General features: G+C 39.9%; 1 protein-coding gene and 2 long non-coding RNA genes across 3 annotated transcripts in view; 1 reads left to right on the top strand and 2 right to left on the bottom strand.

Moving 5' to 3' along the window:
* The window catches only part of LOC140694022 (trafficking protein particle complex subunit 9-like), a 92389-nt gene that overhangs the window by 56647 nt on the left and 12472 nt on the right, over positions 1-23270 (bottom strand). The gene's annotated exons all lie outside the window — the stretch shown is intronic.
* Positions 5392-23270, top strand: part of LOC140694045 (uncharacterized) — a 64332-nt gene continuing 46453 nt past the window's right edge. Inside the window, exon 1 of the long non-coding RNA XR_012069789.1 lies at positions 5392-5464. This is a non-coding gene — a long non-coding RNA (uncharacterized lncRNA). The remainder of the gene's footprint in view (positions 5465-23270) is intronic.
* Positions 5502-8908, bottom strand: LOC140694032 (uncharacterized). Its single transcript, XR_012069774.1, has 7 exons — positions 8646-8908; positions 8037-8093; positions 7194-7315; positions 6697-6757; positions 6441-6538; positions 5939-6163; positions 5502-5756 (listed from the first exon to the last, which is right to left on the bottom strand). It is a non-coding gene; the product is annotated as an uncharacterized lncRNA (long non-coding RNA).

A 23270-nucleotide genomic window follows, 5' to 3' on the forward strand; every position in this document is an offset into this window, starting at 1 on the left:
TCAAGGTTCTGCCCAGGGTGACATCCAGCCAGGAGAGAGTCCTGGGCCCTATTAAAAGCTGTGTGGCTTGGGTGCAGGGAAAGCTGCAGGAGCTGGTTCCGTAGCCGGTCCCATCCACACCTCTGCTCCTCTCTCTCCCGAGGCAGCGCTGCCAAGCCCCCAGGCTCCCTGAGCTTCTGTCTTTCTCTTCTACTCTACTTCAAGCCCTTTTCCTCTTCCTTTATTCCCTGATTATCCCTAGCTGGAGTGATTTTTCTATCATAGAATCTGAAAAAATTTCCTGCAGCTTAAAAAGAGGTGCCAGAGGTCAACGCGCATATGGTGGTTCCTGAATAGAGCCCCTGGTTAGGGGGACCCTCACCAACACTCATGGGGCATCAGGCATGTTGCAGGGTCTACCACCACCAACAAGAGTTTGCTGTGACACCAAGGCACGCACAGCATCCCTGCTCACTAAATTGTAGTTGTAGTCCTTTATTAAGAAGCAAAAATAAAAAAATTGCTCATGTTTCTTACTAAAATTATTTATGAGGGAGAAAAAGAAATTGTAATAGAAAGAACAAATTTCACTCCATGTTAGATGTGTTCATTTGGCTTTAATCCTGTACCTTGTTTTCTAGGCTCAGACTTGCTATCTCTGCACCTTTTGTAAAAGAAAGTTGCCTTTAGCCTGAAATATCCAGGAGGGTCTATTCTCCGGGCTCTGATCTTTAAGGATATTTGCTCTTCTACACTTATGTATAGATGGCAAGTTGTAAAATAGTGAATAACCTTTCTTTTTTTTGGAGGTTTTATAGGGGCACCATAATTTGACCCACATGGACAGCTGCAGGAACAAAGGATTTCAAGGACAAACAATTCATACAGCAAGAAGTTTGCAACAACCAGCCACATCCCCGCCACTTTTTAGTATAAAAGGAGACTGAATTCTGCCCTGGGGAAGAGAGTTCTACTGGATAACAATATGCCATTTTCTGGGTCTGCCAGCTTTACAAATAAAGTCTCTTTTCCTTACTCCAACATCTCATCTCCCGATTAATTGGCCTGTCATGCAGCAAGCAGAACGAGTTTGGACTTGGTAACAAATTGACTGCCTTAGAGGTAGTATGTCTCCACTGTTTCCTCATTTCCAATATTTCACAACCTATCAATTTTATATGCTTTTTAACAACATGAACAAAAAACCTATTACAAGGAATTGATTCCACAGAAATAAACTTATTTCTACTCCTTCAAAACTTTTTTCTTTTCTATTTTATTTTGTTTTGCTTATTGAAAAGAAAATAAATTCAAATCTTTTTATTTCACGTATTTTTATAACTAGATATTGTAAATACTACAAAGATATTTAAATTGCAATAAAAATTGTTCATATATTAGTATAAAGATATATACACAATCAATGCAGATTAGGAAAGGAGTAGATATTTACTAAAAATCCACTGCACATCCAGTCTTTTACAAGCATATCCTGGAATATAAGCTCTATTATCCAGGGTCCCCCACCCCCAATCTCACTGCGGAGTCCCTTAGTAATCAACTACCAAGGCACCAGCATAGAACCATGAGATCAGTATTTTAGGTATAAATGAGAGTATTAGCTCATTCAATTCTAAAACAGAAACCTTAAAATAAATACTGAACTTACTTACAGATAAACAAATTTGGACACAAAAAAGTACAGTTTCTCCCCAAATTCACAAAGATAATAACTGGTAAAGGCAAGATTTGAACTCATCTGCCTTGAATATAAAGCTAAGTTGGAAATCCCCTTCAACTGTGGAGGACCAGCAGCACAGCCTGTCACCCTATCTTTGTTCAGATCTGGCTTTAGACAGCCTGAGACAGCACCCCTTCCTATGGAACTCGAGGGCAAACAATAACAATAAGGATTTTATATTCAGTAGTTTCTTAGGTCTCAATTATATAAAGTGTCAGCAGGTCAGCAGAAAACTCTGGGAAATATGAGTGGGTCCAGAGCTTTTTGCTGATAAGAAACTCAATCTATCAGGACAGAGTGACCTTCCCATGAGAGGCCTCATGGACATAAACTAAAGGCAACTGAGCAATGAAAACTAGCAAGAACATGGAACTCAAGCAAGAAGGATCCTTACCATCCCCTGCCCAGTTGCCTCTTCACCTTTGTGGACAAGACGGCAGAAGGTCCATGTTCTTGTCCAAGTTACAACATCATGGATTCTCACCCATATAATATTACTACTCTATGCTGTCTTAAGTCCGTTCCAACTAAAATATGATGACACCAATATCTCAGCGGAATATCTATGTCTCCACTTTTTCTCTTCTATTAGGAGACTATATCTATGGCCACAAAGCCGAAATTCAATTAAAAACACCATGCACGAAGCCTGGTGAAAGTCTGTGTAAGAGACATTGTTCTCAAGCTCAGTGAGTGAAAACTCAGAAAAAGTGGTCCTAATCCCTCTGCAAGTGGAAGGTAGCCTGATTGTGTGTGTGTGTATGTGTGCACACGTGTGTGTGTAAATCAAATACAATGTATTCTGGGATGTGCACAGATTTTTTTTATGTTACTATCATTTCATGAGGATGAGCCAACCTTTAAAGTAATTTGAATCTACTATTCTGAGAGAGTCTCAGGATCTTTTGGTGGAGGATGGGAAAGGGGAAAGGAAAGGAGGAAAGAAGTAAATGAAGCAAAGCTGTAAGTATACTGCTAGGGAAAAGCAAGACATTAATTTTGTTCCTACTTGCATCACACACAAATTAGGGACTGGCTTTCCCACATGTCTTGTCAAGCACTGAGTTGCAGAAGAACAGGTGACAGCCCATTTCTCACTGAGCTTGTGACTGTACGTGGCATCTTATAGACACTAATTATTTAACCTGATCAAACAATCTAGCAGCAGGCTGTAATTCTCCTACTTTGAGAGATAAGAAAACAGGAAGTGAAAGAGGGTATATAGCTTGACAAAAGTCAGAGGACAAGTAAACTAAAGAGGATGAATTCAAACTCAGATCTGAATGCAGAGTCTGATCTTCCCACTCCGAGGGCTGGAAATTCCTTAACACACAGGGTCCCCAGCTCCTCTGCTTTGTTCCTGGCACCAAGCATTTCCCATGGCGATATTCTCCAATTCTCAGACACAGCGCTCTGTGCAGCCAATAACCTCCATTCGACCTTGATCATCTACCTGTCACGCCCACCAGGCTTCACCAGGCAAGAAAGCTGGCTTTCAACTGCATACAAAGCCACCCCTGTTTTATCCTGGACTCTTCAGCGGCTTTTCCATCGTGAACACAGCCATGAAAGTGCTCACAGTTTGTACATGAGCCACACTACCTCTCTCCATCTCTGTCCCCACCTATACTACTTTGCTATGACCATTTTGAGAATCTTGGAAACAAATTTTTAAAAACAGAAAAGAAAGGATTCTGTAACAAGTACTTAATACTTACAATTTTAAATGAGAAGTTACAAAGTGAGTATTTACAAACCGATTCTGCCTTCCTAGGTGTCAGTTTTAACAGTTAAAATATACAATAGCAAAAAATTCTGACTTAAATAATTAACAAAAACATCAACAATAATCTGGAATAAACTCAAAAACAATGCCCATGTTGTACATGGAGGAAGTACAGGACTGTACTGTGGGGTAAAGTAAGAGGTGTGAAAGTAGAGACATCAACATTTTGTATGGAGGAAAGCAGTTTTGTAAAAATGTACGTTCTCCTAAAGATAATTCAAAAGTACTAAAAAATCCCACGACAGCACTTCTTTTTTTTTTTAACTTGAAAAATTATATTAGAATTCTTCAGGAATAATAAAGTCATAATACTATCCAAGAAAATTTGGGATCGAAAAGAGAATCAAAAAATCGCACTGTCAGATATTAAATAAATGTTTACAATATGTAAGATATAGTGCTAGTGTAAGAAAGTAAGATTGATAAAAATAAACCATGAGCTCAAAAAGAGACTCTAGTGTACATAAGTATTCTTTACAGGTGGGATTTCAAGTTAAAAAGCAAAGTAGGAATTCAATAATTGTCTTGGGACAATCAGAGAATCCCCTGGAAAAAACAAATTCTATTCCAGTCATAATGACCGCAAGAAAAATTACAGAATGTGATGTGAATATTAGAAAGTACTAATAACAGCGAATATAATTCTTTGCTCATATTAATTCAACTTCTCTTCACTATAACAAGTACCATCATCATCTCCAACTTAGAGATTAAAAAAACCTACAGAAGAAATTTATACCATTATAAGAAAGTATTACTAAGAATAATATCAGGAATAAAACCCAAAAAGAAGACATTTACAATCTTAAGATTATTTTGGGCCACAACAAAAATGAACCTACTGAACAAAATGAAAGGCAAAAAATGACAAGGGAAAGCTCTCTGATACATGTTGATGAAGACAAGGGGTTAATGTTCATAATATACATAGAGCTGTCACAAAGCAACAAGAAGCTGCCTCACTTAAATGTGTGCAAAGGACAAAAGAGATCATTCACTTTTTAAAAGTCAGATGGCTAATGAGTGAAAAATGCTCAATACCTCACTGGTCATCAAGTGCAAATTAAAACAATGAAAAAGTACTTTTGCTCATCATATTGGCACATATTTTTAAAAGATATTCTAGCTAGTGTCCATCTTTGAGAGAACAAACTGTGAGAGATCTTTTGGAGGATGACATGTCAATGGATATGTAAACTCTGAAAAACGTGTGTACACACAGGCTGAACTCCACATTTTGGAATCGTTTCATTTAGAAAAATTCAGTTCAAAAAGATGTACTTTTCAGAGCATTTACACAGCACTGTTTACAATGGTGAGAAGAAAAGCTGAAGTGAAATCATATCCAGCGATAGAGAATTGGTTACATAAGTTATTCTACATCTTTTCATGCCCCACAGGAGAAGGAATTTCTAGATTCACTTGAAAGGAGCCTGTGATTTATGTAGTTGTCACATCCAAGGACTAAATTTCCAGAAAACTTAACGAAAATAATACTCATACAAGATCACAGGAATGTTTGTATAAGAAGTATGCCAGTCAAACACCCTTTCTGACAGTGGAAAATGGAGAAAACTTAAGTGTCCACCATCAAGACAATGATGCGGTAAATCACGGTGAGCTCTGGGCACTAAAGTTCCGGTGTTTCGGCGTGGTCCAAGGCCTTGTCCACAGTTCTCTCCCACGAAAGGTGTCCTTACACAAGAGACCAAACCTGCATATCAGGAAAACCCTCTACTCTATCTGAAAGGACCGGGTGAGTCTAGAGGGAGAGGACGTCTGTGATATATACCTGAGTGAATAAACCGAGCTGCAGAAAACATATAGTATGGCCTTATTTTTCAATAAAGCATATATACACACACATAGACATAGATTTCTCATATACGTGTATGTATGTGTTTATTTATATGACATAGGCATAAAGGTCATGAAATATATACTCCACATTGTCAGCAGTTTTTACTCTCAGGAAAAAAGGGGAAGGGAAGTAGGGGACTTTCGGTACCACAACAGATCTCTTTTCAGAATTTCAGTTAAGTATACTTGGAATTTAAAAGTTTATTTAAGTCCAAAGTAAAATGGACGAGGACTCCACAAGACAGAATGCTATATTAGTCATTAAAAATCATGCCAGGGGAGATAGAATATTGTAGAAAAATGTGTAATAAGCTGAATGGAAAATGGAGGTCTCCACACAGTATACAGGCACACATTGCTCGCTGGTTTTCATGACAGAGGTAATACACACTGATGAAAAGGACAGAAAATAGATGTTAATGTGTTAATTATTATCTCTGAGTACTGGCACCAGGATAGATCCTTTTGACCCTTTTTTCAGACATTTATATTAAATACACACTATTTTTCATCTGAAAAATGCATTTTTAGATGTCTAGTACCACACATTGGAAAATTACACGAGTACTTACAGAAACAAATAACTAGGAGACACCGCAGCAGCATCACAAAGTGTAGAAAGGGCGATCCTGAATAACACCGCGCAGTTACATAAGGACCCACAAAGTGAGAGCACCTGCTGTAACAGGGCGCGGCCCCCTTCCATTTGTCAGATGTGTCTTCAGGGCTGAGGCAGTTCTGAGCACGGCCAGTGTCAGTGCTGGTGTCTGGATGGATGCCACTGGAGGTGAAGGCACCTGCAAGCCGAGAGGAAGAACAGAAATCATCCTCTGCTTTTTCTGTCTTGTTTCTTTGTTACTTTTAAAGAGAGGCGGAAATAAGATAAACTGGATCTTTCCTACTGAAATTTCAGTAATGAAACCATTTTTAAAGTGATCACAACTTATATTCTGCCTATGACTGTCTTTTCAACAAAGCATCATATTTATAAAATGTTAATTAACTCAGTTAATTAACTCCCTGTTGAAACATTCTAGTAAAGAGCATGAACTGCAGTATGTAAAAGAACCACACCTGCAGTGACTAGCTCAGCTGTCTTGACGGCAGTGCAGTCAGCCCCCACCATCCCGTGGCCCTGAGCTCCTGATGCTGGTAAGAGAGCGCGCTGCTGCCTCAGATGGAAAGAAAAGGTGAAAGCATTTTCTGAAATCTACAGCACTGACAAAGCATAACTGATAAATCCCAGGCTCCTTTGAGGCTGTCATTTTCCGTTTCTGGCCAACACCCGTCAATGAGCAGAACCACCCCATTCCCGAGACATGGGACTCACGTGGGCAGAAGTTTTGGAGAAATTTCCAGGTATAGAATGTAAACCAAATATACATAAAACTCTGAAAAAGAAAAGATGCAATAATCTGATTTTGGAAGACACTAAAATATTCTCCTAAGCCTTAATACTTGGAAAGGCTGGGCTTCTACTAAGCCACTTATTTATTTCACAGCCAATGAGCATCTCCCACAAACCCTGTTTCCCTGTGTCTGCTGGGAGCTTCAGGCACATTGATGTTGTCTATCTTATAAGTCACAAGGCAGAGGCGTGTGTCTCACGCTTGCAACTCTCACACAGGCTCAACTCCTAGCCTCACTGTATGAACTTGGCCCCATTTTCTCACCTGTTTATTTGGTATCTGTTCTTCTGTAAGCTGCCTGAAATGCTTATTGAAACAAGTCAGAAGAATGAGTGGGTAGAGAAATGGACAGATGGACAGGTGAGAGATGGGCAGAAAAACAGAGAGTCTCCAAGAGAAGGGGAGCAATCAAAATTACCTATGCAAAACCCTCTTCTAGTCAGGGAAGGAAACCACCACAAAGAAGTGTGAAGAGGCAGGTTGCTTAGGACTGTTTCCTGGATTCCATGAAAAGTCACACCAAGAGATGAGAGGGTAGAACTATAAATAATAAAAGAAAAAATTCATGCATGTTTGAAAAATATATCTACATTATGTACTTTCTAAAGAATAGAGTCAAATCAGCAAGGCCCAATAACACAATCCTTGGGTATTTACAGAAGTGAGAATCCCATCTCCAATCTGCAAGGCATCCCTTTGGAGCACTGAGAGTCTACACGGTGCGGTCATAAAGCCATCACCGCAAAAGCGATGCTATCCTGCACTTACGAGGAAAGAGCAGCTGTGCTCGGTCTGCCTACACGTGTCTTTTACACCCCTCAGCACCTCTACGGGGGAGGGACGCCTAGTGAGCCCCATCTCTGCAGGACAGAAAACAAGTCCAAGAGAGGCTAAGCCGACCTATCAATTCTCCATCTCACAGGACTTGTCACTCCAGACCAGGACTCGAACTCGGACCCACGTTTGTAACCACAGTACTACCGTATTTTATGTGCTTTTTGTGTGTATAATACATTTGTTTCTGGCATGAAAGGGTATTTAATAAATGATCGGTTGTCTTGTCTATCTCATTAGCTCACAATCTTTATATTTTTGAATTGTACTCTTCCCATGGAGAAAGGAACGGAAAGAGCGGGGATCAGAATGAGGTGGGGCTCCATTCTTTACCTGTTGCCTCATCTCATCGAAGTCCCCAAACAAGGAGATAGAGCAAATGTTCTCGTCATCATTTAAAGAGAGGGCTCCAGTGATGGTGACTTACTCAACTCCAAAACCAAGTCTGGGGGAAGGGCACATGCAGCAACGAGAGCAGTATCACCTGTAGGAAGGCGAAAAGAGCTCAGGGGATGGCTCAATGGGTCAGCCTGATTTCATTTCAATCGATAATACAATAACACACTCTAAAAAATCTAGCATGCAATGGATTTGCTCTTTCTTGACATCTAGCAAATTTCCACATCTCACATGTAACATTATCACGAACTAGTGAAAGGAAGAGTCCACAGACAAGGAAAATCAATGCCACAGGCAGGCTGAAACACAGGCTGGAGGAAAGGAAGGGAAAGGGCATAGTTAAGAAGAGGCGAAATTCTGGGAAAAAGACATCATCACAAGGACTCTCAAGCATCATCCAGCAATCATATAATCATTCTTTCAAGGGAGAGTTACTTAGGTCCTATTTTGTGCAACATTGTACAGTGGGCGAAGCAAGAGCACAGCGTCCATGGTGGCAGCAAGTTGCGGAGCTCCAATACACTTCTGATCCCGGTACCTTGCACACTTGTCCTCAGTATAAAGGCAAAATATATAGTAAAATAATCCAATGTAAACTCTATGCAATGCTGAAAAAAATTAAAGAATACCTAAATACCTGGACAGACACACCACGCACATTCCTGAATCAAATGACAGCATTCTTGGGATGGCAGTGCTCCCCAGAGCGATCCATATATTCAACGTGGACTCGATCACAATCCCAGTGGGTTCCTCTGCAGAAACTGACTATCTGCTGCTACAATTCATATGAGAATTCGAGGATCTCAGTAACCAAACCGTACTTGAAATAGAAGAAGAGTTTGAGAGGACTTGTAATTCTCAATTTCAAACCTTACAACTGTATCTCCAGGTGAGATTAGAGGCCATTTTTAAGTTATAATTGTGTTTATCCTTATTTTCTAAATTCTGTACAACGAATATACCTGTTAGAATAAGAAATTTAAAAAGTAAAGTATCTTTTAAAACATGCAAACCGATTCATTCATTGGGAAAAAAATATTTTGACTATAAAGAAGTAAACAAATATCTAGTGAAAAAGGACTATTTAAAAACAGGAGTGCATTTACATTTTTTGTAAATTGGAAACTGAAAAGCACAAACACATCAAGTTTCTAGGGAGAGTGTTGCAACATATTAATTGTTATTTCCAAAATTCTAATTGAACAATGAAAACTCAAGAAAGAGAAAATCTTGATTGACAGCCAACTGCAAACACATGGAGAGCAAAGGCCTAGAAATCACAGTTCCTTTAACTCTGCTACTAACTCAATAGGAGAGGAAATTCCTCACTGATGGGACAGTGGAATCCCATGCATAAGACAGGATACACAGTACAAACTGCACTAGAATTGGGGATGATTTCCATAGAAGAATTCTAAAGTTACAACATTGCTGAAAAACTATAAAAACACTGACAGACAGATTAAAACACACAGTCATATATATTATATAGAAACATATGAAGTCTGCTCCCATGTTGCATAGAAATACAAACATATTTGTTCATTTATGGGCACTGATTACTTTATCCCAGGTAGAATATTTCAACTAAAATAGATAATCAATAATACACTCCTCTTGTCAAAACTAGTTGATAAGTTACTCTGCTATGTATGCATAATGTGTCTAAGATAGATTTAAAATTAGTGAAAAAGATTTTTGTATGGTTTCTTGAACCCTTCTCAAAACACCAAGCTTAATTTTAAAATAGATCTGAGCAGTATTTCTATATGATCTTTTCCCTTGTGAAATGAACAACACAGTCTGTTGTCAAAATTCTTTCCTTACAATGATTCACGAGCACCGTATACTCACAAAACTGCTGGACAGCAAGGCACTATCCAGACACTGTGACAAATCAAATGAAACACAAGGAAGACAGTGACCCTATTCTGCAGGGCTTATAATCTGTTCCAACACCGGGTTTTTATTTGATTTGTTTGATTGGTTAGAAAAATAAAATCACTCAAGTACATTCTTCTTTGAGCATTATGTAAATCATGACTCTCTTTTTAGTGTCATGAGCAGGAAAGACTTGAGTATGAATTGATTAGAACAACTAGGCACAATCATCACTGGAGCCTGTGTAATAAATAAGTACATGAGATCTAAAATAAACCTACACAGATCTCTGCAAGGAAAATGAAGAGGTGAGTTCCCCAATGAGAAAACAAACAATCAAGAAATCAAAAAAGGAAAACTTTTTCATTAATGATTCCAGGCAGTAGTGGAGCATGGTGGTGAAGATCACAAATGCTGGGGACAAACATGAGGGTCTGAAATCCCACAGCACTGGGTAGCTGTGACACTGATATTTCAGTGAAATTTTCTGCACCTCAGTCTCCTATCCATAGACTGGGGACAACCACAGCACCCATCTCCTAGAACGGTCTTAAGAATTAAGTTATTTTTTATATAAAAGTTTAAATAAAATACCTCAGATTTTAAATATTACCCCAAAAGCTCAAGGAACAAAGAAAACAGTGATAAATTGAAGTTCATCAAATGTTAAAAATTTGCTTCAAAGGACACCATCCAGAAGGTGAAAAAACAACAGAGAGGAGAAAATTTTTTCAAATTATTTATCTGATTAAGTATTTGTATCTTCAAATAAAAGAAAAAAACTCCTACAACTCAACAAGAAAAAGAGAACTCAATTAAAATGTGTATAAAGTATCTGAAAATGTATTTTTCAAAGAAAATATACAAATGGCCAATAAGCACAATCAAACGATGTTCAATATCATTAGCTGTAAAAGAAATCAAGTCAAAACCACTAGGAGAAACCGCTTCACACTTACTACAATAGGTTATAATAAAAAAAAAGGTGTAACCAGCACTAATGAAGACACAGAGGAAGCGGAGCGCGCAGCCCTTGCTGGTGAGGATGTAACACAGTGTGGCCACTTTAGAAAACAGCCTGGCAGGTCCTCAGAGAGTTGAACATTTGGTTTATGAATGACCCAGCATTTCTGCTCTCTGGTCACACAAGTAAGAGAACTGAAAACAAATGTCCACATAAAAATTCCTACAGGAGTATTCACGGCGCCATTACTCTTCACAAACAAAAAGCAGAAACAACACAAACGACTATCACCTGATGAATGGGTAAACAGTAGGGCCCAGATATACAGTAGAATATAATTCAGCAATAGCAAAGCATAGAGTACTGACCCAGGCCACAACCTGGAAAAACATTGAAAAAGTTACTCAGTGTGAAAGAAGTCAGTCACAATAGACAGTTCCATTTACATGAAATAACTTGTTTTACATGAAATGTCCAGCACAGGCAAATCCATAGAGAGAGAACAATGGCTGCCTGGGGCTGGGGGAGGATGAGGAAGATGGGAATGACTGCTTGTGCATACAGGGCTTCCTGTTGGGGGATGAAAATATTCTAAGATTGACTGCGATGCACAATTCTGGGCTTTGAGTAAAAACCGCTGCACATTTTACTGGGTGAATTGTATTAAAACTGTTAAGGACAAAAGCACCTAGGGCCAGAACCTTCAAATAGTAAATGCAAATTGCTAACTTTTATTACAGGAAGAAGAAACTGCCCTCAGCATGAAAGCAGGAGATCGGCCAATATGGGTTAACAGAATTGGACAAGAGCATTTCACTTGAAAGAGTTGCTGAGTGTACACGAAATATTCAGAAATAGGAAAATCAGCTTGACATCACGAAGAAGCATTCTGCTTCAAATGCAGATCAAGGATTCGGCAAGCCCAGCTGCTAGAAATAACCAGAGAAGAAACCTGGTTCTTACAACAAGCACCAGAGCCAACAAGGAAATGGTGGTGAGGAAAGCAGGCAGCCAAAAATCTGGAACAGTTTGCTACAAATAATTTCTCCACTGAAAATTCAAAAATAAAATGAAAGTGATGCAATGCTGAGCTGGCCTCACGTTAAAGGGCTTCCTCTGCTGCTCGACAGTTCTGTAACCCCGAATGAGAGACTCAGGAGAATCAGCATGGCTCCTGGCAGTCCCCAAGTGACTGCCCACCAGCACGTTTACCACCATCACATCTGCCAGGGTTGTATTGCAGAGAAGAGACCAACTTCTAAAAGGCACAGGAAATGTTTACCAGGGAAGAAAAGGCTGCTGTCAGTCCTGGGACAGAGGCAGTGTGAGCAGAGGCCAGAAGGCTGCAGGTGAACTGGAGCAGACCTGGGGCAGGAAGGGACCACGGAAGAGCAGATCTCAATTTTCTACTCTCTCTCCCTCGGGTAGGAGAGATAAAGCCTGCATCCTTCTCACCTGGAACTGTGGGTTCTGGCTGGCAGAAGTCTTACGTACAGGGAATGAATACTCAAGACTCTGTGGAAAAAGTCATGAAAGAGAGAGGGCGTAGGGACCCAACTCCACGAGCCTCTCAAATGCTCCCATATTTATTGTGTATAATCAAAGGAAAACGTCATTAACAGTTGTGTGATAGTAAGCAGGAACTTGGGGAAAGAAGGATGAGACAGAGATTGTAGAATCCACCATGAGTACAAAGGCTTAGTGTATCTTTAGGTAAGTCATGGGGTGAGGGGAATAAGATACATTCTTTAGACATGTGAATTACAAAGCAGACCACCAGACCAGCTAGGTCCTTGCTTGGGGGATAATAGAGTATCTAACTGCACACAAGCCCAGCCTTTATAGCTGTGGGCCTGGGTCATTGCTTTGCGATGAGCAGAGTGCTATCTAAAACATCATCTACGCAAGCAAAGCATTATCTCTGCTTTTTAAGGCAAGGAGACAGGAGTGAGGATGCACAGGCACTTGCTTGCAAAGCAGTTACTAAGCATACGTTTTCTTCTTAAATTTGACAGGCGGCTGGGGTCTGTTACAATTTGTTAACCCAATCATGGGCTCCCACATGGAACCATTATGGAGGACACCCTAAGGTGACAAATCCTGGCTCCAGGTCTTTTCCTGCCAGCTTCAGCCACTCTAGCAGAGTCTAGGCACATTCCTGAATAATGATCATACAGAACCACCCACACTGTTAACTCCTGGTGCTTGAAACTTAATTTTAGCTCTACACAACTTAACGTAGAAAAGTTTCAGAAATAAAAGATATTATATTTACTTTATATCTCACCATAGGACTGATTTTTCTGATTGCTCTAAGCTGCTTCTTCTTGGTAAAGCACCTAATTCTGCAGGTGAATTCAGTACTTTCTTTGGGCATAACTAGCCAGTTTGGGCTCGCTAACTTCTATTGGTCAAATACCGATACACTTAATTGATTTCATTGTTCATCAATTTCAGCTGGGAGCAGAGGGAGTGTCACTCTGTTCCTCAGCCCAACCTCAACTCTTTATCATCAGCAACTCAGGACTCCGGAAATGAAAAAAAAGCTTTTGTTTCCCTTCTACAGTTTCAACAAACCCAACAGGATACATAAGCCTGGAGAAAGAATTCAACACAAATGTTAAAACAAAAATCAATAAACCTGAAGCAACTCCATCTCCAAATCATGATACACAATGACATGAGATTAAGTGTGTCAGGCCCAAAGCATGGGTGAGCCTGACCACCTGATTTCTATTCTTCAAAGGAAGGAAAGTTTTCCTATTTTTTATTATCACTCTGTCATTGTTTCTGATTAAGCCAAAAACTAGTGTATGAAATAATTAAGCATTGAAATAACAGATTTTTGTTGTATCAATTACAGAAGGCATTCAGAGGTGTTAGGAAAAACCACCTCTGTAAAAAATGCAAAATTTCTTCCACTGTGAAGAACACGTATACAAAATGCAACAGAGAATTCAAGCTCTTGTGGAGAGGAGCAAAAGCCACAGAATCAAAGCAAAGTCATTACTATGAGTCAACTCAAAATTCACTGGACAATCATGTTCAATGCATTCAATGAAATTTAAAGGCATACTGCAAACCATACACTTAATGATCTGCAGGCTAGAGGAAGAATTTCTCTCTTTAACAGACAAGAGTAATCAATAGGGTGTCCCACCAAACAAGGACCAAAGAACAATCAGGTTTTTAACAGTTATGATAAATCAGCATTTTCTAAAGATCAAAATCCAGAAATTTTAAACATTCATTCACACCACAATGAAACAAGCACTTAAAAAAAAAAAGAAAATAAGCACATAGAACATGTACATAGATCAATGAGAATTTCTTGAGACGCTGGAAGAAACAGGCTATAGTCTTTTACTTGAGAAATAAAACTACTTTTAAAGATAAATGCTAAAACACATTTCATCATTCATGTTGCCTTGAAAAATCTGAGGCACTTGTATCTGATTAGAAAAGCAATTCTGAGTAATAGTGTGTTACAATTCAGAGCCAGTTTGCTTTAGAAGAAAAGAGAAAAGAAAAGCTACTGTTTCTCATATACTGCACAAAGTGTGAAGTGTCTCCCTGCCTCTTTCTCCTCCCGTTTTCTAAGCTCATGCTTCCCAACCCTTCTGAAACAAGTATGAGAACCTCTTATTCCCGCCAATATGCCAAATGACAAAAGAAAATCAATTTATTTGTGTAAGTATATGCTTAAACCTTGAACTGGAAGAGAAAGATATCAGAAGTCTATATGGAACTTATTTCTACATTCCTGAAATCACACACACAAACGTTCACACAGACACAGACACAGACACATACCCCCTGGATTACTGGGAAATTCACAAACTTAGGATTTCCATCTTCTAGAAGATAACTTTGTAGTTAGTTTAAAATACAAAACTGTCAGCTTTGGAAAGCCTTGATCACCTGCTAAACCATCCAAATATCAAAGAGACCCAATTAGCCTTCTCGGTAGAATGTAATTTCCCATGATGGCAAAACATACCCTAAAAAGTCCTGGATCTAAGTCTCGTGTTTATCACTAGCTATGATCGTTTTTAAGCACATTAACAGATTCAGAAACGTATGTCTCAACAACATTTATTCTTATTGAAATAGTATACGTGTTCATTTGCCTATACAGAGACCAGGTCCCATCATGGAGTTTAAGAGCTATTTTGTGTATTGCAATATTTATTTTTAAGTGCAGAAAAGGAGGGTGGGTATTACTCAGTTGTAGAGCACCTGCATAGCATGCACAATGTCCTGGCTTCAGTCCCCAGTACCTCAAAAAAAAAATAAATAAAATAAGGGCATATTTAAAAATGAGTAAAGTTATAAGAAAAATGCAGACTAAAAACCACTGCAATCTAGGAGACACAATTACAATAAAAAAAACAAGAGTTTCTGTCAATTATTGGCTATTTGCCAATCGCAGAGACAACCAGAAATCACACCTGATAACCATCACGTGTGATTCTCAGCAACCCTACTAAGTAGACACGGATGAGAAACCAGGCTCTGCAGATGAGGAGACGGAGCTCAGAGGAGCCGGGGACGCTGACCGTCCTGCTTCCCGTGACACCACATCAGCCCAGGGCAAGCGCTGACGGAGCTGCAATGAGGGGACACCCAGCTGCATGGAACCTTGGGGCACTGGGGAGTCCCAGAAAACACTAAAAACTGTTCAGTGAAAAACCAGCTCAAATATAATACACTGTGCCACATTCTTTAAACAGGGAACATGAGTGAGACCTTTTTGATGCCTCCGTGTCCTTTCTGCCATCGTCAGTTACTTGCCCTCACAGCGTGACCAGTGATGAACTGGACCCCATATGAAGCGCACTCAGATGGCAGAGCATTTGAAGCTGGTTTATGAAGTTTGTAAGACTCTGTCTGTGCCTCACACTGGCGGTCATCCATCACTTCTCACCGGTGTGGACGTACCACCTGAAATCACTCCTTTCTGCTTTTTAAAATCCCTTCATCTACTCCAGACTTTTCAACAGCAAAGAAGCAGCTAAACCACAGACAGTGGACAGCTTTTCACCAAATTTCTTGAACAGCCCATCGGACTACCTGGAAGCCCTTTACTTTTATTAAACCCACTTCCAGGTACTTCATCATTTTCTGATTGGTGGACTTGGCCTCTGACTGAGCTACTCAGAGAGCTCCCAGCCTCACATCCGTGAGAGGACCCTGCTGTTGGGAGAAATCAGTGAGAAAGGCGTACATCCCCCAGTCATGTCTGCATGGCTAGAAGTGCCACAACGTGCTAAAAATTTATACCATCATAACCCCTGGGCTCCCATGGACTGGTTTCACATTAACCAAACTCATGAGACACTGATGCAAGAAAACCAGAAATTTAACTTATTAATGTAACAGAAGATGTGAAACTATGAACCAGACTGCAATATCAGAGTTCAACCATGAGTATATGTTCTCCTCCACGGCCCAAACACGGGCAGGCAGTCACATGGCAAGTGTGGACAGAAGCAGAGCAGGAAGGATTTCTAGATGAATTCAATGGACTAAATTTCTGTTATACCAACAGATCTGCTGCCTGGAAAACAATTAATTCTAATCACGGTGCACTCTTCGTGGACAGTTGCCGAGACACGACTGTGAGCACCTGTGTAACTCTCCTTTCCCTGTCCTTTCTGGGCTAATTGATGCACAGACGTACAGAAATCGAGGGATGCAGATACATCTAAACACCCAAAGCCCATTCTGGGAGCCACAATACCATACAGCCAGGGTTAAAATACTTGCTCTGCCACTTACTAGTTCTGTGACCTTGGTCAACTTACCCTCTGTGTGCCTCAATTTCCACACTGTAAAACTGGGATAACAATCAAACCTTCCTTACTCGCTTGTTGAGAAGATTGAAGGATTCATTTCTGTAAAACGCTCAGAAAAGAATGTAGCACATTTTGGGTGCTCAACAAATGTCAAATTAATATTACAGTGGTTTACAAGTCTCCTTCCTAATCATCTTCTGTGTTTCCTGGCTAGACTAATACCCAAAGGATATTCTTATTTCTCCTTTTATAAACTCATGGGATGCACCCTTCTGTTCCATCCCACCACCTGTTTAAACTGATGGAAGGGATACCTCCTCCCCACTCCTCTGGGCCATGCAGAGTGCTACTCCCTTCACAGCCCTGACGCCTGGCCCACAGCTAGCCCTCCTCACATTAACAGATTGAGTTGTGATTCCAGGGAGACAAGCAGGGCATGTGAAACCCTTCCTTTCCCTCCAGTGTTGACTACCCTAGGGAAGCACCCTGGATGCTCAGCTGCATTGCAGAACAGCCCTGTGCATGATGGGGCACATTCTCTCAAGGGAAGGCTTGCTGTGGCCCAGAGATACCTGGGACAGGGTGAGTCTCTACTTCTGGGACACAGTATCATGACACTCATTTATCCACAGCCCTGAAGTTCATGGAGAACGTGGCTTCATCAGTAACAAAGAAGACATTTATCACCTGCCTACTCTTTTGTGTCATCTCTCAGTTGGCTGCTGGAGACAACATGTGTATAAGTATTGGTTCCCCTTAGGCCCCAACATATATGAAGTAACAAAAATTTCTGTGGCTTAACGTTGGTCCAGGGTGACTGTGTAACAGTTCTGACTCTGCTGATGCTAAATTATGGGTGTAGGAATTATGGAACCTCCTCAAATATCTTTCATCATAAAATCAGCTTTTCTTATTTTCTTGTTTCTTTGTAATTACCAAAGACTATAAAATGATGGCTGCACACAAAACAGCAGCTAAAGTTTATGAGCTCTCTTGACATACCCACTGTGGTAAACACGTTACATAATTACTAATTCTCACAATTCTACAAAGCAGATATGAGTGTCCCCTTCTCACAGACGAGGGGAAAACTCAGAACGAGCTGACTCAGGATCACGTGGTTCAGTGTCAGCACGTGCAGGCAAACCCAAGTCAAGAAACTACACCCCATCATATATGTACCAAATCAACTCCCACCAATTAACACACAGCGGCGGGGTCAATACTCAGGGAACTCAACACACTTTTCAGCTTTATGGTGCTCCAGAGGCAGCTTTTAGCTGTTTTAAAATATCCCGGCTCACTGGTTTCTAACACTAGAAGAAAAGCCCGATTTTGCCGTTGTTTGCACAGCAAGTCTGAAATGTTCACAGCGAGATAAAAGAATAAAACTATGATATAAGCAGAAAAAATTTTCCAGGTAGAAAGACATAATGGACGTTGTGCTATTCTGAAGCATTAAGCAAAGGAATCAAAATAAAATCACATTGTTTAAGCCTTATTTTACAAACAGAAAAATTAAGACTGTAAAAAGTTGCAACAGCGCCACCTATGGCTAAAAAGACCTTCCAGGTTGCCGGGAAACATGCAACACAAAAATTGACTGTAAGATGAGAAACGAGAATCAGATAACTAGAAGCTTATGTAGCATATACTGCACTTTGCTTCGGGGGGATGGAGGGGTATTCAGTATTTAATCTGATATTGCTAATACTCCTAAATATAAACAAAAGACATAGGCTCATGGAAGCTCATCTTAGAAGAGGAAAGAATCCAGTCCAGCCACTTCATTTTACACCAGGGGAGACTGAGACCTGAGATCTGTCCTCCTGGCAATCAGCAGCAAAGCTCTCCTAGGTCTCATGTCTTGCACTGTAGTAAAAACCAACAGAACTGTACTACGCCTATATTCATAAAAGTCACGTCTGTATTTTTCCAACAGTAGGTAATCTAAGTATCTTGCAAAATACTTCTCAAAGAGCCAGGAAATCATAGAAGGGTATTGAAATACAAAAACATTTATTTACATATTAAAACAGCATGAGCTTTATTCTCTCTATTAAAAAAGTGACATGTCAAATCAAAATTTTGAAATTTTAAAACCTGAAAAGAGTGCAGAAAAAAATCAAAATTTTCTTTAGTCACAAAAGAGAGGAGCTTATTCCCTGATAATAATCAATGTGGATTCTTCTAAACTTAATGGTTCTGGTCAGAATCCCGAGAAATTAAATGTCTGATGGATGGTTACACGGCAACATGAATTCTGAGCTGTAACAATACACATTCTGTGTAAATAATCTTCAAGGTCGTCTGCTTAAGGCAATTTAAGTAGTCCCTGTCTCACTAGAATGACACAGATTTCATTAAAGCTTCATACTGCACTTAAAAAAAAACAATCCTAGTTACTATAAGCCATATTAATGTATATCATATATATACATATTGAATATGCATCAGAAATAAGCTACCCTTTTTAGTATTCAGAGTTGATACTTCTAAACTATCAGTCACTGTGACAGCACATTTTTATTAAGCACCTCTACGGTGCTTTGTATACAAGGCGTCCAGCTCTCACAGTCAGACAAGGTAAACCATATTACTCAAATTTCACAAATGACGAAATATACTTAAGCCATGTAAACAACTAAGATATTCATCATCAGGAAAGAAAAGAGTAAGGATTTTACTTACAATACTCACTGACAAAGTTTTCTTTCATACTAAGACTACATAAAACAAATTCAGTGTTTGGAAATTTTTCAGTAAATAAGCACCACTAGAAAAAACAAGTAACATCATTAGCAACAGTTGGACTTTCAAAGACCACTTCTCTCTTGCACAATAATTATTTTAAATGTTTTGTTTTTAGTTCTCACAAAGCACTAAATTAAAAAAATATTACCTTTAAAGTCATTACCTGAGAATAAAACATTTGTGAAAATGTACAATTTTAATTTATGCCACTCTGCCTCTCATTCTCACTGGTGTCTCTCCTTTGAAGACCTCATCAGGCTGAGATAGCTAAAATCGGTCATTTATGGGCTCACAGGAGTTCGGGAAAACACTCAACGGGAAGCTGATTAGAGGAGCAATTGAGAATTCATCCTGTGCAGCCTGGATTCCAGCATCGACCTAGCCACCGCCAGCTGCGTGTGATTTGGGGCAAGCTGACCCATCTCTCAATCCCTCAGCTACAAAAAAGGAGACACTGATACCTACAATCAAACACTTGCTATGAAGTAAAACATGAGCAAAGCATTTTAGCCTCAGTTAGGAGTCCACTCACAGCGAGTTTGGTCATTATGATGATGAGGATGGCTGTTAACAAATTAAGCTCGACCAAACAGGAGAAATCACCTTAAAGGAGAAACATTCTAAGTCCATGAGCATTTCCTTTTGGATGGACTGCAGAATATTCTATAGATTTTTTTTAATAAACCAAATTTTGTCCATTAATTGTAGATTTACAGGTTCATGGACAAGTCTCCAGAAAAATAATTAGAGGCCTCTAACCTCTGAAAATTAAGATGTAAATTTTAAAAAAAATCAGGGAAGAGATTATACCTCATTTGGGAGAGTATGTACTTAGCATGCATGAGGCCCTCAGTTCAGTCCCCAGTAACTCCATCTAAAAACTTTGTTTTTTAAGAAATAGAGAATTAAAGCAAAAGGATGGAGGAATACGGAAATTTTTAGAGACTCATCTCAGATTTAAGATGGGGAAGAAACGATCCAATTCTCAGAAGAAATCTTGAGGACTATGTAAACTGGATCTGAGATGTCTAGTCTTTTAACATTATTCATGAAATCATATTACCAAGTCTTAAAACTACCTGATAACCCACAGTGGTGATACTGATCATAACAGCTACCATCACGTATCGAGCTCCGGCTAGGACTGCTCTGTTCTGACATCTCTGCCCCTAAGGCCTCACCAGGCGGAGAGCACTAAATTCGGTCATTTATGAGCATCTCGTGTAAGTCCTCCATTTGTGCTTCTCACTCTCCCCTCACCAGCTCCTCTGAGGGAAGCACTGTTATCATCTTCCCCACCCGCAGATAAGGCCACTGAGGCACAGACACTAAACCCGTTCCAGGCCACATTGGAATTAAAGGACGTCTGTATTTCTGCTGTTTTGCTTTTGACAAAGGAATCTGAGATATCAATTCAAAGCAGACTGTTAAATAATCAAGTCTGTCAGGTCTTCACCTCAAAGAGCAGATACTATAAATTCCTGTTGTAGGATGAGGCTGCCGCCACAAACTGACTCAGCTTGAAATTAATATCCAAGATGAAGCAGCGGATACACGTAAATATTCACGATTGTCAAGTCTGCCCACGGGTCTGGGCCCTTCACTGCCTGAAAGGGGGTGAAATCCCCACCCGTGTCTGGGAGGGAAGCGCGGCTCTTCCCGGGCTCACCCAGGCTTCATAGGCTATTTACCCCCACAGACTAGCCTCAACGGTTAAAAGCTCTCAAGATTTTTACACCAGGCAAAACTGAAAGACATTTCTGCAGATGGAGCAATTTCTCAGGCTTAAATTTTTTTGCCTACACTCAGCCAGAGGGAGAAAAGAAACAGGACTCTACAAAGTCTCTGACCCTCACCACTCACAGGAGTAGAATGACCACAGCAGAAGATGGCCCTTCACATTGCAGGATGTGAACAAAATAAAGATGACCCAACAACAGGCACTCCCAGACACAGCGCTCAGCAGTCTTCTGCACACTCACGGTTGTGCAGCCCTCAACACCTTCTATTTCCAGAACACTTCATCAGCCCAAAAGAATCCCCCTATCACTAGCATTCACCCCGTAATCCCCCTCCACCCAGCCCCTTCCAACCATCACCTGCTCTCTGCCTCTGCATGTGCCTTTTCTGGGCATTTCAGATCACTGAAATCAACAATATGTGGCCGTTTGTGTCTGCTTCCTTTCAATTAACATGCTGTTAGCAAGGCTTGTGTATTTTGAAGTGGCATCAGCATCTCTTTATTTATTTATTTTTTTTGGAAACGTTAAAGATTATTAGAAGGTGGTAAGTACTATCAAAAAGAGTAGAATGGAGCATAAGTGATTGGGTTTCAAAGGGAAAAGTGTGGGTTGAACAGTCAGGGTGGACTTCCAAAAACAGGTGGCCTTTTTCATTTTCCTCTTTTCTTTTTCTTTTTTATTCACTCTTACGTGTGAATAATGTTCCACTACATGGAGATACTACATTCTGTTCATCCATTCAGCAGCTATTTATGGACGAGTTCCAGAAAAATGAGTGTAAGAGTTGACTAGCATGGATGGCATTTAAGCAAAGGGCAAAATGTGCTTTCAAAAAAAAGCCAACAAACAGAGGCACAAGGAAATGCAGTGCGTTTCTGAGCAAAGTGCTTGCTTGCTTCGGCAGGACTACCGTGCAGGGCTGGGGCGGATATTGGCAGGAATCACGGTGAGGGAGTCACCTGAGAAGGCACCCCACTGCAAGCAGCTCAGGCAATCCTCCTCCCTCATCCTGTATTGTTAGAGCAATGTTTCTAGCTTACTCTTATTTCAATTAATAGCATTTAACTGCACGTCTGATCATCACCATCAGACCACATTACCTCCAAGTCACAGAAAATCATTCACTGACCGGAGCAGCACCAGGACATAATGGTGATGGATTAGGGAGTCCTGCAGCATTCCAGCCTGCAGGCACAAACCCCACATGTGCCCTGGTGATGTCCAGAAAATAAAATGCATGGAAATATCTCACTGCTGGAACACGACATCTGCCCTCAAATTGCCCGAAAATCATCCTGGCAAAGCACTACTCAACCTTCTCAGTACAAAAAAAAAAAAAGCTAAGAAGGCAAATTTAGGCTCTTCCATTGAAAACCAGCAACCATCACTGCCAGTATCTGAGCTGGAATGCTCCTGACTTTGAAAACCACTGCGCAGTTACTTTTCAAACGTGAAACTTATATATATATACCACGTAGATGATATTGCAGTAGGATTTTTCTTTTCAAAATTTCCAGTTGCAACATTAGCACAAGAAAGTTTATGTTTAGGCTTTAAAAAAAATCAATTATCCTCCATTTTCTTAATTTTGAACTTATTATTATTTTATAAATGGAGCTATGTTGCGTTTTTAAAACCTTTTGATTTCTGAAAACAAGACCTTTATGACCTCACTATTTCAGAGCAAACTTTAACGATTCTTTGAGAGGTGGGGCCTGGGGTGCTCACTAACAGCTCTTTAAATACTGACAAGGATGTGCTATTAAGTAATGCAAAGGCTCTAACTCCACATTAGCTCAGAAAGCAAAGAAACCACACCAAAGACTTCCTTAAATATTTTATATATTCCTATTCTTTTGAATATTAAAGCTCTTAAAACATATGATTTTTTTTGAAAAAGACAACAGCTGTAATAATTTTCCTCTCACCAAGAAAGCAATCTTTATCAGGAATAAAAACCCCTATGGAAATCGAAATGACAGGACGTTTCTAACTAAGTGAACATCCAGATCTGAACACAAACCTAAATCCTATCAGATCTCACTCGAAGGAGCTCTACAAAGGCCTGGGCAACCCTGGAGATTAGCTCTTTTGTTCCAAATGTTGGCTGAGCTAAGATC

This window comes from Vicugna pacos, unplaced genomic scaffold (assembly GCF_048564905.1).
Source record: "Vicugna pacos unplaced genomic scaffold, VicPac4 scaffold_20, whole genome shotgun sequence".
Lineage (NCBI taxonomy): Eukaryota > Metazoa > Chordata > Mammalia > Artiodactyla > Camelidae > Vicugna > Vicugna pacos.